General features: G+C 43.1%; 1 protein-coding gene across 6 annotated transcripts in view; it reads left to right on the forward strand.

Moving 5' to 3' along the window:
- The window catches only part of RABGAP1L (RAB GTPase activating protein 1 like), a 304,875-nt gene that overhangs the window by 247,528 nt on the left and 40,752 nt on the right, over nt 1-16,595 (forward strand). The gene's annotated exons all lie outside the window — the stretch shown is intronic.

The raw sequence follows: 16,595 nt of genomic DNA on the forward strand, positions 1-16,595 counted from the left end.
ATGCTGACATACCTGTCAATCAGTGCGTAGAACCGCCCACTGGACTCCTAAGCCCAGAATGAGAAGGAATCAGAGGGGTTATCTGAAACTTGACTCACTTTACGAATCGCTCATCCTGCTCTATAACCTGCTGCCCGCTAATCGAACCGCAGAAAAGGTGATAAGTATATAACTGGAGGACGTTTCATCTCTGGGACCCTCATAAGTCGCAAGAATGGCGTTCTGAGTCCCACATCTGAAAAGTCAAGCCTGCGCACTTCCGACCGTGAAAACTCCATGACTTTGCGAGAGTTTTCCCAGTAGAGTTTGCATATAGCGGCATGGTGCAGGCGCAATCATTGCTCCGTCCAAGTTAGGGACTGGGGACCACATTGTCATGATCGGTGGGGGTCCCAGTGCTAGAACCCTGGTGATCAGTTGATCTTTGTACCATATATGTACGGTATGCACTAAATGTCTTGTAGGGGGGAGTTCTATCAAAAAACGGGGTCTAGCAACCCCCCCATTGTGCCTTTCAATGGTTCATGGCGGATGAGAGATGGAGGTGAAATCTAATGTAATTTTCCTAGCTCTAGTGATTAGAGATGACGCCCTGAGACCCTAATCGCTCTTCATTTCTCCAGTCACCTTGACCATAGATCTGGATAAGACCTTCCACCATGTACGACACAGTTTGGTCCATAAACGATCACCTGCCCAGCCACCAGCAGACAGAAACTCTCACGGCTATTTATTGTGCACTGACCTTGTAGTCCTGATAATAGTTGATCTATTTCCTTTGTATTTCCTAACGATCGATTACAAGGAATATCAGACTAATTGTATCACAGAATGTGCCATAAGCAGCTGGGCATGATGGGGTCTTCCAGGAGCCGCGGAGTCTGAATCAGTAGGGTACAATGCGGGTGGAGATCTTGGCAGCCATACAAATGACAATTTTCTGCTTAGAAACAAGCAGTGATCTTCAGAAACCTGCGTATCTTCATGGGAATTCTCCACATCTGCAAAAGTAGCAGTAGAAATCTTCAGCTCAGGAAGGAGAGGCGATAATGGAGAATCGTGGCGCTCGGTGTCAGTATTGGGCAGCCTGGGATTGCCGTCTTTCTTCAGTCAGAATCTCATAATTGACGTCCTTGAAGTTTTGTGTTTTTTTTTTCCCATTAATATACGGCTTTAATAAATTAGAAAAATATTGTGTTGTAGCCCCTGCACCATTTTATTTTTATGTTTTATTAATTCTGTGCATGCTAAATTGTAATGATTTTTTTTAATAGAGGGTAGTGTGGTTCACAATACCCAATTTTGTGCCTTCTCCACTGTTCAGGAGGGTGTCGGCACAAAATGACTGATCAAACCAAGCACATGTGCTTGGTGACCAGGCACCTTAGTGCATCCCTCCACCTACTTATTATTCACCTTTTTCCACTCTCCTCTTCCTTGATTGACAGATCTGGCTTTGCCAGCGCAAGAAGAAATCGGAGATGGAAAACAAGTAGGTGGGAAGGGGGCATAGAAATGCTTGGACAAGTGAAGATTGCACTGAGCTCCCGCGCTTGGTTTGAACAGTCATTTTGTGCTGACAGATTTCCTTTAATCTGCTCACTAGATGGTGGCGCACCTACACAGTAGAGCTCCCTTTGGAGGACTTGATGTGCGCTTGCATTAATTGAACAGTGTTGTAATCCTTCATCCCACCTGTGGAGGTTCTGCAGCAGAAAGTTCCTACACAGGATCACTGGTGGTCACCACAGCGGGATAGCCTGTGGTTGTCCTAATTTGTTGTGAGTCTTCTAACCCAAGCAGAGGACGACCCCTTTAAGCATCCTCAGTGTAAAGAATATTAGTATTAGGTCTGTACATATGACTTGTGATCACAGGAGCAAAAATTCAAAGGGTTCGTACATTGGGTATTTTTTTTTCATTTTTAAAGATTGAAGGGTGTGTGTTTAGTTAATAGGAAAAAAGAAAATCAGTATTGATTATGCAAATGAGCTCACAAGTGCACAGAGGGCGGTCCCATGCCCCGCAAATGCTCTATCTTTCCAAATAATTTGGTTGATCCATTTACAGTAACTGTGGGGGCAGTCGGGTACAATGGAAAGGTTTTGCTGTTCTCCTTGAATTCGGACTTTACAATCTGTCATTAGTCTCCTATGTGGGTAATTTTCTTCTTATTCATGGCAGTTTTGCAGTGAGTTAAATAATTTGGACTTCTGTGTATCCAGATGCGTGAAAACAAATGTGAAAAAACCATGAAGCGTATAAAAAAGTGACATGTTTATTCTTTGGGGGGCTCCATTTGGAATCCACCCGCTCTCTATAATAGAAGATATAGGACAAAGACCCCCTGTGCACGGCCACCATTCTCTAACGATGGTTATAAGCACTGCTCGTTTGTTGGGAAGGACCACCCTACTTACACTCATTCACTATCATTGTCTCGTCTTAATGTGCCGTTTCTGCCCAGATTGCCCTTTTACAGGATTCTGTTTTGTTTTTTTTCCTATCGCCTTGCTTTACACTGCAGCGCTGCTTATTGTCAATATGCAGCCATTGCTTTGGGGAAGGTGTCTTGAAAAACATTCCGTTTTGTCCTGGAAAGTGCTGGAGCTTTGTGTACGAGAAGCAGAGGAAATCCAAGATCCCGAAATGCACAGTGAGTTCTATGTGCAGATACAAAGCTGCGATGTGTTTCCTACAGCACAGCTTCACCGCAGGCGCCGCCGCTCTCCCCACGTGGCCTGACCATGTGGTTTCCTTCTGTGTTATACTGATATCTGCTTTCCATTGCTCCCATCAGATAAATAACATCCTGAGTGACAGAGAAATCGCCGCCACAGATATCATAGAATTGATGCCAATGGTCAAATCTGTCCTATACAATAGTTGTGATTTTTATTTTTTGTAGTGTTTTTTTTTTTGTTCTTCCTTTTAGTGGATGGGTATTATGTCATGTTACTGTCCCATATAAGACCATATTCATATCCATAGAGTCATGGGTGTAACGAAGACGAATGCAGCTGCTATAGGGTACCGAGCGGCTACGGGGGTCTATTCAGGTACGAGAACGACCTCACTATACTGCTGTAGTGGTTATTGCCATCATAGTAAGTAGTACAATCCTCCATCACTTTCTGCCCCGACCACATCCATCAGAAGTTGTGAGCTGCAGCCATACGGGCCAACTGTCCAGAATTTTCCAGGACTCTTCCGAATTTCCAGATATCATTCTTAAACAACTTTGGGCTTCACGAACTTAAAGGGGAAGGGTTGACGTATAACTCATCCAAAATGGTGTTACCAGGGGGACAGAGGTATTCTGGGCAGATAGCTTCACGATTGCTGGGGGTCCAACTGCTGAGACCGCCACCGATCCGGAGAAGGTGGCTCAGCAGAGGGGACCAGCTTGCACGTCCCCACTCCATTCATTCTCTATGGGACTGCCGGATATCATCTCCTCCAGTGCTCAGCTTCTTCCATCAGTCCTACTCACTGTCCATTTATGTTCTGTTCCACTGCATTACTGCTCTGTGGCCACAGGTGGCAGTCTTGTACCAGTATTTATTCTGGGAACACGGAATTGGAATTGTACCCAAATATAAAGGAAATAAATGTCACCATTTATCGATTCCACTCTCTGCTACCTATAAATATCAGAGAGTCTATTGATCACACAAGCAATGGAAAGGGCTGTCCACGAAGGAGAAAAAATCTAGCCACCAGAAAATTAAAAATAACTTATACCCAGCTGTCGCACTTCTCACCATTCCAATGGTCTAAAAGGGTTTTCTGCACTCTTATTGTCATCACAGACAGGACTTCAGTGATAGCTGATATCACACCATTCATTATAGATGGTGTCACAGCTCACCTCCTCCCCCCTGTACAGTGACTAACTATCCATCATTCACAACAGGCGATGTCACACATTAGAGCATGCTCAATTAACACTTATATACAAATAGGGTCCAAGTCAGTCTAGCGCTCCTAATGTCCATGTCACTAACAGGAAAAAAAAAATTATATATATATATATATACACACATATATATATATTTATAAAAATTACCATGTGATCTACAAAAATCTATGAAATTTACAATATCAAAATGGAAAAGAATTCAATAGGTAATTTTCTGATGACATATTTCTTTAAATCCCCTTTACCATTCTGCGTGCACCATTCTGATAAGTCTTCGTATACTGTAGGATATGTTTCTATGTGCACTCAGATTTTTTTAGGTTTTCTAGGGTAAACCACTTCAGAAAACGCTCCTGATTTTGAGAGATTCTGTTTTATTTATTCTTATCATTTCCAGAGTCTGTTTTGAAACTCTTCTGAATAGGTTTGGACAAGTTTTTTTTTTTGTTTTTTTACTTGTAGCATTTTTTTTTTCAACCTTTTGATTGAACAGAGCCTAGATTGTCGTGGTGTCGGGATCACACTCAGTCGGAGCAGCCTTTGGAAGTGGGGAATCACCAGAAATAATACACAAGACACGTCTTGTATAGTGTATCACTGGGAAGTCTCTGAAGCACGCCTGCCTTCAAGGTGCTATCCCTTCTTTATATAGTTGTTTCAGTAGGTTTAGTGGTTATACAAGTTTTGCATGTTTAAACAAAGAGACAAAACAGGAAAGAAAGAAAAGAAAAGAAAACCGTTTCGTGGGCGGCAGTTTCACAACAAACAGTACAAAGGCAATTCCACAGACAAGAAAAACAGGATTTCATACTATAGCTAAAATGTCCTTGAATGGACAGGTCAATATTTATCACAAATTCTTTTTTTTATGTATGTTGGTTAGTGACTATTATAAGCTGATTCTGTACAGCTATACTAGTATTTAATATGTCCAATATATCCCAAATCTGATCATCTAGATAATCCGTGGCTCTAACTAATTTATCCCACATTTGTGTTAACATAGGATAAATAAAAATGGTACTAGCAATTTTGTTGGGAATTCCCATTTGTACTATATGCGGCCTCCCCGAGGGACGTGGTGAGTTATCTGCAGCTCTTTTATACAGTGTGTGCTTGGGCACGGCTTGCATATTCACTTGTTTATTTGAAATTATGAAAGTAGCCGGGGTTAGGCGTCCTAATGTACAAGTACCCTTTATACCTACGGGAAGCCATTTATATGCTCCTTCTCCGCATATCCAAAATGTACCCTCAGGCAGATCCCACAAAGCTGAGTGCTGCAATACCAATATGTGAGCCAAATCCACAAAACTAGATACATTCTGAAGCATACACCAAGAGGGTTTTTGTCCCAAGGGGCTACAGTACCCGGCTGCGGGATTCCCACATACATGCATTCCGTTGACATACTCATTGGATTCATTACAAACCAGGTTCCCCGGCTTACTTGTACAACTGTCTGCATCACCTTGGGGGAACAACTCAGAATGTTCCCATTTTCTATTATGTATGTATCTTTCCAATACTGTAGGTTTGAAAGCATCAGAGGAAGGGGTGGTTGTACTGAAACTGAGTTGTAGATTTTCAGTGGGGACCTGTCCTAAATCAGTTAATCCAGTCTTATTCCTAGGTACCCATTTTCCTCCCTTGAATGCTAAATATTGTAAGTTGTCTATTTTTCCTGTAAGATTGCCCTGCCACCAAGGAAATTCTACCCATCCCACAATTGGTATGGCGATTGTAGTATTCCATAGTCTAGTATTGCCAGGTTGGTTGTTGGCCAGGTTGTCTGAACAATTAGGCCAAGCGAATATTTCTTCAGCTGACACGGGAACTGCTAGAAAAGGTATACTTGTGGCTGATACTGGTGAATGGGTACAGATCCAACAATCTGCCAGGGGTTGCGTATTATTTAACAAGTCATGCACTAATTTTCTATGATGTTGTACGAATCTATTGTTCAAAGGGGCTAGAGAATTCAGTCTTTCCCATGCCTCCGTTGAGGTTAACATTATTAACATCAATATCATGAGTCTTATACTGCTTTTTTGCAATGGCTTGCATGTATCCATGATGCCTTTCCTTCAAGCTTGACTGCTGTTGGAGTTGTTAACAGGACTTGGAAAGGTCCGTCAAATCTCGGTTCCAGAGTCTTTCTGGTGTGTCTTTTCACGTAGACTTGATCACCAGGTTCCAACTTGTGGCCTCCTTCGAGATTTTCTGGATCTGGAAGGGAAGCAAAAACTTGCGAATGCACTTTAGTTAAACGTTTTTGTAATTCTTGTACATAAGCAGTTAAAGTCTCAGTATTCAACATCAGTTGTTGTGGAAAATAACAACCCAAATTTGCTGCTCTACCAAAAAGAATCTCATGTGGTGACAGCTTAGCCTTCCCCCTTGGGGTGTTTAGGATGGAATACAGGGCAAGTGGTAGACACTCGGTCCAAGGCTTTCCTGTTTCTGCCATGGCCTTCTGGATTTTTAATTTTATTGTCCCATTTAATCTTTCCACTTTACCTGAACTCTGTGGATGATATGGAGTGTGAAACTGGTTTTCTACTCCCAACATTTTCATAACATTCTGGAATATTTCCCCAGTAAAATGGGTACCCCTATCTGACTCGATCACCTCAGGCATGCCGTAACGGGGTATAAGTTCATGTGCTATTTTAATGACAGTAGTTTTTGCTGAGGCTTTACGAACTGGATAAGCCTCTGGCCACCCTGAGAACATGTCCACACACACAAGCACATATTCGTATCCATTGTACCTAGGAAGTTGGATGTAGTCGATCTGGAGTCTTTGAAAGGGATACAGTGGTCTTACATGATGCTTGGTTGGGGTTTTAATGGCCTGACCTTGATTGTGTGCCAGGCATATAGCGCATGCAGCACACATGTTCCGAGCAAAATTACCAAAACCTGGAGCCAACCACCTTTCTTTTACCTTGAGCGTCATACCATTTGCCGACACATGCGTGGGTAGGTGGAGGTCACTTGCCACTGCGGGGTACCAGGCTCTGGGTAAACACAACAAAGTTCCTTTTTTCCATAATCCTTGCTGATCTTCTGCCCCTTTTTTCTGCCACTGCCCTCGTTCTTCGTCGTCTACCTGTTTCTGAGTTTCCTTAAATCTTTCCTCATCATCTTCAGAGCTATCTAGTGTGTGGGCATGATGTAAGGGTTTACGTGCTGCCTGTTTTGCTGCATTATCGGCTTTATCGTTACCCCTGGCTTCCTCGGTGTCGAGTCTCACATGTGCAGCTACCTTTATCACCGCTATTTCTTTAGTTTCTTGTGCTGCCTCCAGAATCTGTCTAATGAGGGAGGCATGTTTAACAGGTTGGCCTGAAGCAGTCATATAACCTCTGGCTCTCCATATTACGCCAAAATCGAAAATAATGCCATGTGCATATCTAGAATCAGTGTATATGTTTGCTGTCTGATCTTTGGCTATTTTTAGAGCTTCAACTAATGCCGTAAGTTCTGCTTCTTGTGCAGACTGATTAGCAGGGAGAGGTTCTGGTTTCAGCACTTCATGCTGAGTTACTACCGCATAACCTGTATGAAATTGTCCATTCATATCTGCATATCTACTGCCATCTATGAAAAGTTCAAATGTAGCATTACAGAGTGGCTTGTCACGTACATTACATAAGCCCTGAGTCTCTTGTTCCATTAATTGTACACAATCATGCATTGACTTTGATGGGTCAAAGGAGTTGGAGAGTGCAGTTGCAGTTTCCTCAGGTATGGTACCCCCCTCAGACTCTAAAGGGAGCAAAGACGCGAGATTAAGAGTCTGAATCCTGGCAAAGGAAATGTTGGGCGGCAGTAGTAGGGAACATTGGAGACGGAGGTGTCTGGCCATTGAAATATGTTTAGGTTGGACCTGGTTAAGAATGCCATGTACATCATGAGTGGCCTGAACTAGAAGTGGGTGATCAAGAACAATCTCAGAAGCTTTATCTAATAACAGTGAAATTGCGGCTACTACTCTTACACAAGAAGGTGCGGCTCTAGCTACAGGGTCCAGATGAGCTGATATGTATGCCACAGGTCTCTGTTTGTTTCCATGTTTTTGTGTGAGCACCCCTGTAGCATGTGAGGATATCTCAGCTGCCATCAATTGAAAAGGTTTAGTGTAGTCTGGGAGTCCCAAAGCCGGAGCTGATACCAGTGCTGTTTTCAAAGAGGAAAATGACTGTTTAGCCTCTTCACTGAGTGAATATGGTGTGTTGGCAATACAGTCATATAAAGGCTGCATGAGTTGACTTGCATGTATGATCCACTGTCTACAGTGTGAAACAATACCTAGGAAAGCACGCAGCTGTTTGTGATTCCTGGGTTCAAGCATGTTACGTATGGCTTCCGTACGTTGAGGTGTGAGGTGTCTGATGCCCTGTGATATGCAGTGACCTAAAAACACGACTGTTTGTTGACAAGCCTGGAGTTTCTGTCTATTTACTTTACAGCCTTCTTGCGCTAGGAAAATTAAGAAATTAACAGTTGAGGTAACTGCCGTCTGCTCATCAGGGCAACAAATAAGTAAGTCATCTACATACTGTAGAATGACTACTCCTGGTTCTGGGATGAAATTTTTTAGCACGGTCTGCATTCCTTCAGAGTACAAAGTTGGTGAGTGTACCATACCTTGTGGCAATCTTGTCCATGCTAATTGTTTACCCTTGAATGTAAAGGCAAACAAATGCCAACAGTTCTTATGTAGTGGCACAGAAAAAAATGCGTTTGATAAGTCAATTACCGTAAAATATGCAGCAGTGCTGGGAATTTGAGACAGTAAGGTATGAGGATTCGGTACCACAGGGGTGACCGGTGCCAAAACCTTATTGATTTCCCGTAAGTCGTGCACCATGCGATATTTCACCATAGTTTCTTTGGAGGACACTTTCTTTTTAACAGGATATAAGGGTGTATTGGCGGGTGACCTGATTTCTACCAAAACACCTTGTAACACGTAATCCTGAATTTGTTGAGAAATCGCCTGTTCTTGCTGGGCGCTGATGGGGTATTGCCTAAGCTGAGGTAATATGGTTCCCGGGGCAGTTTCTAACAGTATAGGAGCTACTGATAAAAATCCTACATCAGTGTCTCCTTTTGCCCATAGGCTGTCAGGAACCCGAGACAAGTCAATTTTTGCTTGTTGAGTGTAAATTTCGGGAAAATCCTCCATTGCCTGTATTCTAACATATGGTTCCAGAGTTTCTGCATCTTCAGGGATGGTCAGCATAACTGTGCCATCTTCTCTAAAATGGATGTTTGCATGCATTTTACTTAAGACATCAGTACCCAACAAGCAGGTAGGTGCACCTTTAGCAAATAAAAATTTGGATACAAAAGTTTTAGGGCCAAAGCTCACATTTAAAGGTTTTGTAAAGGGCAACGCCTGAATTTTACCATCATACCCTTCTGCATATGTAACCTTTGAGGATATATTGTCAGGATATGGTAAAAAGTCCTGATTTAAAATGGAGGATGTTGCTCCCGTATCTATCAGAAAAGGTACATTTTTACCCTCAACTTCAACTTGTATTATTGGTCTTCTAGAAGGAAGAGAGACCTGCATAACTTTCAGTCATTCTGAGCTGTCTGTTTGATCAGGCACTGGGTTATTTATCCTATTTTTGGGTACAAAGGTTCCTGAATCTATATCTGCTTTTCTCTTCCTACATTCCCTTTGGAAATGTCCTGGCTTCTTACAGTAATGACAAGTAAACTTTTGATTAGCAGAGCCAGTATTAGGCCATGTTCACACAGTGCGTTTTTTACCGCGGAACCGCGGCGGTTTTGCCGCTGCGCTTCCGCACCTGTTTTCCATGCAGGGTACAGTACACTGTACCCTATGGAAAACAGGACACACTGTGCACATGGTCCGGAAATTGTAAAAAAAAAGACGCGCTGAATAGCTCCCGGAAAAAAGAAGGAGCATGTCAATTCTTTTTCCGGAGCCGCAGCGGTTCTGCACCCATAGACCTCCATTGTGAGGTCCAAACCGCAGTAAAACCCGCAGATCAAAAATATATCTGCGGGTTTTACTGCGGTTTGATGTGCAGAACCGCTGCAGCAGGAAGTGCGGGGAGCGGGCGGAAGTGCGTGGGCGGAGTGTGGCTGCCCCCCCCCGTGTTCCGATCCCGCCCCCCCGTGCTCCGATGCCCCCCCCCCAGTGCTCCGATGCCCCCCCCCAGTGCTCTGATGCCCCCCCCGTGCCCTAATCTCCCCCCCTTATACTCACCCGGCGTCCCGGTGTCCGTCCGGCCGTCTTCTCCCTGGGCGCCGCCATCTTGCAAAATGGCGGGCGCATGCGCAGTGCGCCCGCCGAATCTGCCGGCCGGCAGATTCGTTCCAAAGTGCATTTTGATCACTGAGATATAACCTATCTCAGTGATCAAAATAAAAAAATAGTAAATGACACCCCCCCCCTTTGTCACCCCCATAGGTAGGGACAATAAAAAAAATAAAGAATTTTTTTTTTTTTTTTTCACTAAGGTTAGAATAGGGGTAGGGTTAGGGGTAGGGTTAGGGGTAGGGTTAGGGGTAGGGTTAGGGTTAGGGGTAGGGTTAGGGGTAGGGTTAGGGGTAGGGTTAGGGTATTTTCAGCCATTTTAACCCTAAAAAAATTCCTAGAAAACACACAGACTCTGGCTAGAAAACTGCATCAAAAAAACGCATCAAAAAACGCATCAAAAAACGCATCAAAAACGGACCAAAAAAGGACCAAAAAAAGGACCTGCGTTTTCTGCCAAGAGCTGCAGTTTTTTAAAAAACAGTCAGGAAAAAAAAAGGATGGAAATCCTGAACGTGTGAACATACCCTTAGCCTGTGCAATTCTTACTGGCTTAGAATTTTCTCTTAAGTCCATTTCTATCCCTACAGCTTTCTGTCTAGCCAGGTGTGGGTCTTCCAAGGTTCTCCAATCAGGGGTTGCGGCATTAAGCTTTTCCTTCACTTTTGGAGACAATCCATCTATAAAGGTTTTTGTAACTAACCTCATCATTCCTGGAGCGGTTAGATCCATGCCTTCATCTCTGAAATTATTTACTACACTTAGATAATATTCGTCTACTGATTGTCCAGATTTCTGAGCCACCACTCCCGTTGTTCCTCTCTGCCTCTGTCTCTCCCTCATGAAAACCATTAAGTGATCTACAAATTGTGTACCTGATTCTATCGTTTGTAAGGCACCATCTCCTGCTTGGGGCCTATGTACCTGTAGATTTGCTAATAGCTCCTGGAAGAGTCCAGGAGTCATTTTCATTCTACATAATTCTTCTCCATCTGCCCAAACTCCAGCGTGAGTCTGCATAATTTGCTGTATATATTGTGCAAATCTAACTGGACACTGGGTGGGATCTGGTGCGTTATGCAAGAGAGACATGCCTTCAGCGGGGGACCAAGGGAAATATTGTCGAGTTTGGTGATATCTAGTTCCCATTACTCCGTCAGCACCAGGTTCCCTAAAGGGTCTTGGTACTACCCTAACAGGGGCAAGTACAGCGCCATGTCTAGGTGTACCACAGGCTAGGCAATCATTTCTCCAGTCTGGATTTTGTTGTCCACAGTGCGGACATACCCATCCTCCTGGTCCGGCTAAACTTTGGGGCATGTGGGTTAAGGTATGGGGGTGGGGTATTTTTAGATTCCACATTTTGTTTTTCTCCACAGCCTGTGGGTCTAATACACCACTTTTAACTCTGTTGATTATATGTCCATCCCTCATTTTCTGCTACCCTAGAGACATCAATCAATGCTTGGTTCTGATTTATCCATTTCTTGTCTCTGATTATGCCTTTTTTCCTTTCCTGAATTCCTTCCCATAGTTTTCTACTAAAAGCTTCTGCCCTAGTAACTCCAAACTTACTAAAAATCTTTTTCAGCCCCTTAGTGGCATCTTCACCAATTCTCTCCTTTATGATAGTATAGATATCTAATTCTTCTGGTTCCGATTTTGTTTGCTTATTCCCCATTTTCTTATCCTGAGCTTTCTTGCCCTAGGTGGCGTTTGGGTATGAGAATACCTCGTTACCTTCTTCCTAAGGAGCTAGGATGTCTTTTTCTTGCCCTAGGTGGCGTTTGGGTATGAGAATACCTCGTTACCTTCTTCCTAAGGAGCTAGGATGTTTAAACTGTGTTGATGTAAGAAAATCCTGATTCCTACACCTATAGCAAACAACACAAATGCAACCAGACAGAAAAAGAAAAAGAACATACAACGTATCTTGTCCCCGGCTAATTTATCTGTCCTGGGCTTATACTATCACATACAACGTATTCTTGTCCCAGGCTAATTTATCTGTCCTGGGCTCATACTATCATACACTTATCCGTCACCAGGTTTTTGTCAAAGACAGGATCAGAGATTGAACATAGGCGCGGAGGTCTCCCCGAAAGGACGCAACCACGTTGCCCAGTGGGACAGTCACTTCTTCTGTTTCAACCCCCTGGGCGGCTTATAGGGCTATTCCCAACTTCCACACACCTTCTATTCACATTCACTCTCATTCAATGCCGTACTCCGTGAGGTGATCAATTCCTAAATAGTTCAAGAACCCGAGCTATAGGTATCCTCCTCTACTAGAACTACCCGCTAAAGAACACGACACAGAAAATCTTACGGACAGTGCAGGGCAGATATAAGAGATCTAACAGTGTCTCTTACCTGGCCAGGTTTTTGTTCATCTGCCGTCCATTATCCCAGATTCTCTTTTCGTTCGTATTCTGCCGGTGTTCTTGAAGGAATACACAGACCTCGGGTCCCTGTTCAGGCGCCAGGAAATGTCGGGATCACACTCAGTCGGAGCAGCCTTTGGAAGTGGGGAATCACCAGAAATAATACACAAGACACGTCTTGTATAGTGTATCACTGGGAAGTCTCTGAAGCACGCCTGCCTTCAAGGTGCTATCCCTTCTTTATATAGTTGTTTCAGTAGGTTTAGTGGTTATACAAGTTTTGCATGTTTAAACAAAGAGACAAAACAGGAAAGAAAGAAAAGAAAAGAAAACCGTTTCGTGGGCGGCAGTTTCACAACAAACAGTACAAAGGCAATTCCACAGACAAGAAAAACAGGATTTCATACTATAGCTAAAATGTCCTTGAATGGACAGGTCAATATTTATCACAAATTCTTTTTTTTATTTTTGTTCATTGAGGTAATCATTTTTGTTCTGCTCTTCACAGTGAAATCGATCGAAAAAAATGCTCAAAAGACTGAACTTATGAACAGCAAAGCGGTTTTATAATACAAAGGAATAGCAAGAGGGTTTTTTATTTATTTTTATTTTTTTTTAAAGAAAAGACTGATTTGGTATTCTGCTTCGTTTCTGCAAACTGCACCATGTCACTTCTTTCAGCGTTTTTTCACCACAAGGCAGAAAAACAACACAGGCATCAGGTTTCGGTGCCAGAACCTTAAGGGAGTTGCTTCGTGATTTTTTTTGGTGGGCACGAAGTTTTATCAGCATGTACATGAGACAATAAAAAGGCAGCAAAACCTGCTTTGTGTAAGCAGCTTCTCTACTGCCAAGAAAGCAGAAAAAAACCCAGCAAAAACTCAGCATGTAAACATAGCCGAAGTGTCCTTTCTTCCAACCCCTAAGAGGAAGCCATTTTCCAGACGGCCACTAGAGGGCAGAGTTGTCCAGTCTCTTTTATATTTAAACCAGACACAAAGCTGAAGGTTCTCCCAAAAAGGTGACCTGATTGTTAATTACTGAACCCATCATATCATATATTTGTCCCTTTTTTTTTCATGAACCTTTGAGCTGCTGCAATCACTCGCAATGCTGTGAGCGAAGAAGATGTCAATATCAAAGAAACATTGATATGTAAAAAAGATGCTTTCATGTCGCTTCTCCTGAATATCAGAACAATTGTTGCTCATTAGCATTTGCAAAGGCATTTTATACCGCAGCGTCTTTGGGTAGACTAAACCCGAGTGCATATACTTTTATATCACTCTTCATATCCTATGACTATGGTGGTTTTTAAAGCGCCACGTTCTCTATGGTCTGCCCGCACATCTGGACCACTATGTCCTCGTCACCGATGTATTTTTATAGTTAAAGGAACAACCACAATGATCAGCTGCAGAGTTAAAAACCCATTATACAAATGCCTTAAAGGCGTACACACCATGGGTCGGATTTATGAAAATTGGTGTTTTATACGCGAGTCTAAAGAAAAGGTCGCTGGATTAAATTGCATAAAATGTATTAAAAAGACTAATGATTTTGCTTCCTGTTGCAATGTCGGTAAATTAAACCTAGGCTCTATGAGCAAGTGCAGATTTAATGCCAAAATTGGCGACATTTTCTAGTATAAGGCCATAAAACACTGTCTTAAGACTTCATTTTGATGTCCTTTTAAATTTTCATATATGATAAAAACGGCCTGATTTCCAGTGTTTTGGATCAGATTTTCATCCGTGTTTGATCTGACAGTTTTTACCGTAAGTTTTCTCGTATGCAAAAACAAAAAAATTGTTAAACCTTTGCTCATTAAAATGTAAAAAATGGATGGCAGGATGGCATCTGTGTGCTGAGCATGATTTTCATGGACCCATAGACTTGTAGGACTTTAATGTAATGTCTTCCACATGCAGCGGTTTAGAAATCTGCACTAAATAAATATTAATCATACGAACCCAGCCTTTAAAAGAGTTTCCCCTGTCCTGGTACACCATGCCAAAAACCATCATGGAATGGTTGATAAATGTGGCGCTATGTTTCTGAAGGTATCTCCACGTCCATTGATGGACTGCGGTTATCAGTTTACGCTGCTGATTCTCCCTGGAGCATGCAGATGAGATTTTGTAACCAAGCACATTTTATATTAAAACGAGTGATTTTCCTGACAAAATCCACAAGAGAAGAGAAGGTATAAAAAATATGATTCCTGTTACATTTCCTAAAATCTGCAAGAATGCATGAAAATGGGATTTATGAAATTAAAAAGGCAACACTAGATTGTATTTCATTAGAATTTTGGGTGAGAACTCTGCACTGAAAATCTGCACCAAATCCTCAACATCTGAAAGTGCATGTGATGTGATCATAAGATTGCATATGATCCTTCCATCGGGAATAATTGAGCTATTCCCTATAGGGAAGAAAGTCACAAGGTATCTTAATACTCTTGCAGAAGTTGTGACATGGTAGGAAGAAGTCGGGTAATTGTTAATGATTATCTCTACTATCAATAAATGATTTATTCCAGATCTGACAATTCTCCCTGGTTCACTTGTAGCGTGTAATCAGTCACCTTATGATAAGTTATATGAGCAGCAATGCACATAAATCACATTTGCAGAAGTTAAAACAATTTTTCTACAGTTGCAAACATTGCATTCACAGCAGATATCGTCCAATGTATGAAAAGAAGAGATAAGAGCAGATTTTCCTACACTAAATTCATGACATGCTCTGAATATTACGTTTTGGGCTATTCGCTTGGTTTATACGTCTTACATTTCGATATGGCTCCTTGCACCCGACAGAGGCCGAAAAGTGTCCTTCTGGCATCCGTTGTTCTGTCAGCCCACTAATAGAAAACAGCGCTTTGTTTCCATCCATTTCTGGGGGCTTCTTGACATATGTTTGGGATCATTGTCCTGCTGGAAGACCCATGACCTAGGACGCAAACCCAGCTTTCTGACACTGGACACTACATTGTGACCGAAAATACGTTGGTAATCTTCAGATTTCATAATGCTTTGCACACAGTCAAGGGACCCAGTGCCAGAGAGCGCAAAACAACCACAAAATATCTTTGACTCTCCACCATGTTTGACTGTAGGTACTGCCTTTTTGCGGTACCACCAGCGGAACACCGTCACAACACACACACACACACACTGTATACAGTGTACACCACACACATACAAACACACTGTATATGCCATACGCAACGCACACATTGTATATGCCGTACGCACCACACACACACTGTATACGCCGTACGCACCACACACACACTTTATACGCCATACGCACCACACACACACACACACACTGTATACGCCGTACGCACCACACACTGTATACGTCGTACGCAGCCTCTTGCGCGGTACCACCAGCAGAACACCGTTGCGAACATGCTACCGCCGGGATCAGCCGAATGATTCACTGACCGCCGCCATTTTTGTGCAGGAGGAGTGCATGCACAGTTTTAATGTGACCGCCGCTATCTGTCTGCACAAAGATGGCGGCGGTCTGATTTACTGCGCCTGTGCGAATTCCGCGCAGGCGCAGTGAATCTTTCGGCTGATCCCGGTGGCAGATGCGCGACGTGTCTACAGGCAGAGGAAGCCGGTCACATTAAGGGGGTTTTCCCACAAACGAAAGTTCGTTGTAAAAGTTGTCTGTGTCTGACCGTGTACGAGAGCACATGGGGTACACAGGTCAAAGAAGAGATGACATGAGAGGAGAAGACAGACAGCAGATGGGGGAGAGAGAAAGTGCACAGGGGTGAGAGAGACAGAGCACGGGGGAGACAGCTCAAACGGGACAGCACAGGAAGGAGAGAGACAGCAGACAAGGGGGATAGCACATGGGGTAGACAGGTCAAAGAAGAGAGCACAGACTGGAGAAGTCAGCACATGGGGAAAGAGGGAGTGGATAGGTGGGTGAGCACATGGGGGGGAGATACTCAACA

Source organism: Ranitomeya imitator, chromosome 8, assembly GCF_032444005.1.
Source record: "Ranitomeya imitator isolate aRanImi1 chromosome 8, aRanImi1.pri, whole genome shotgun sequence".
NCBI classification, from domain to species: Eukaryota; Metazoa; Chordata; class Amphibia; order Anura; family Dendrobatidae; genus Ranitomeya; species Ranitomeya imitator.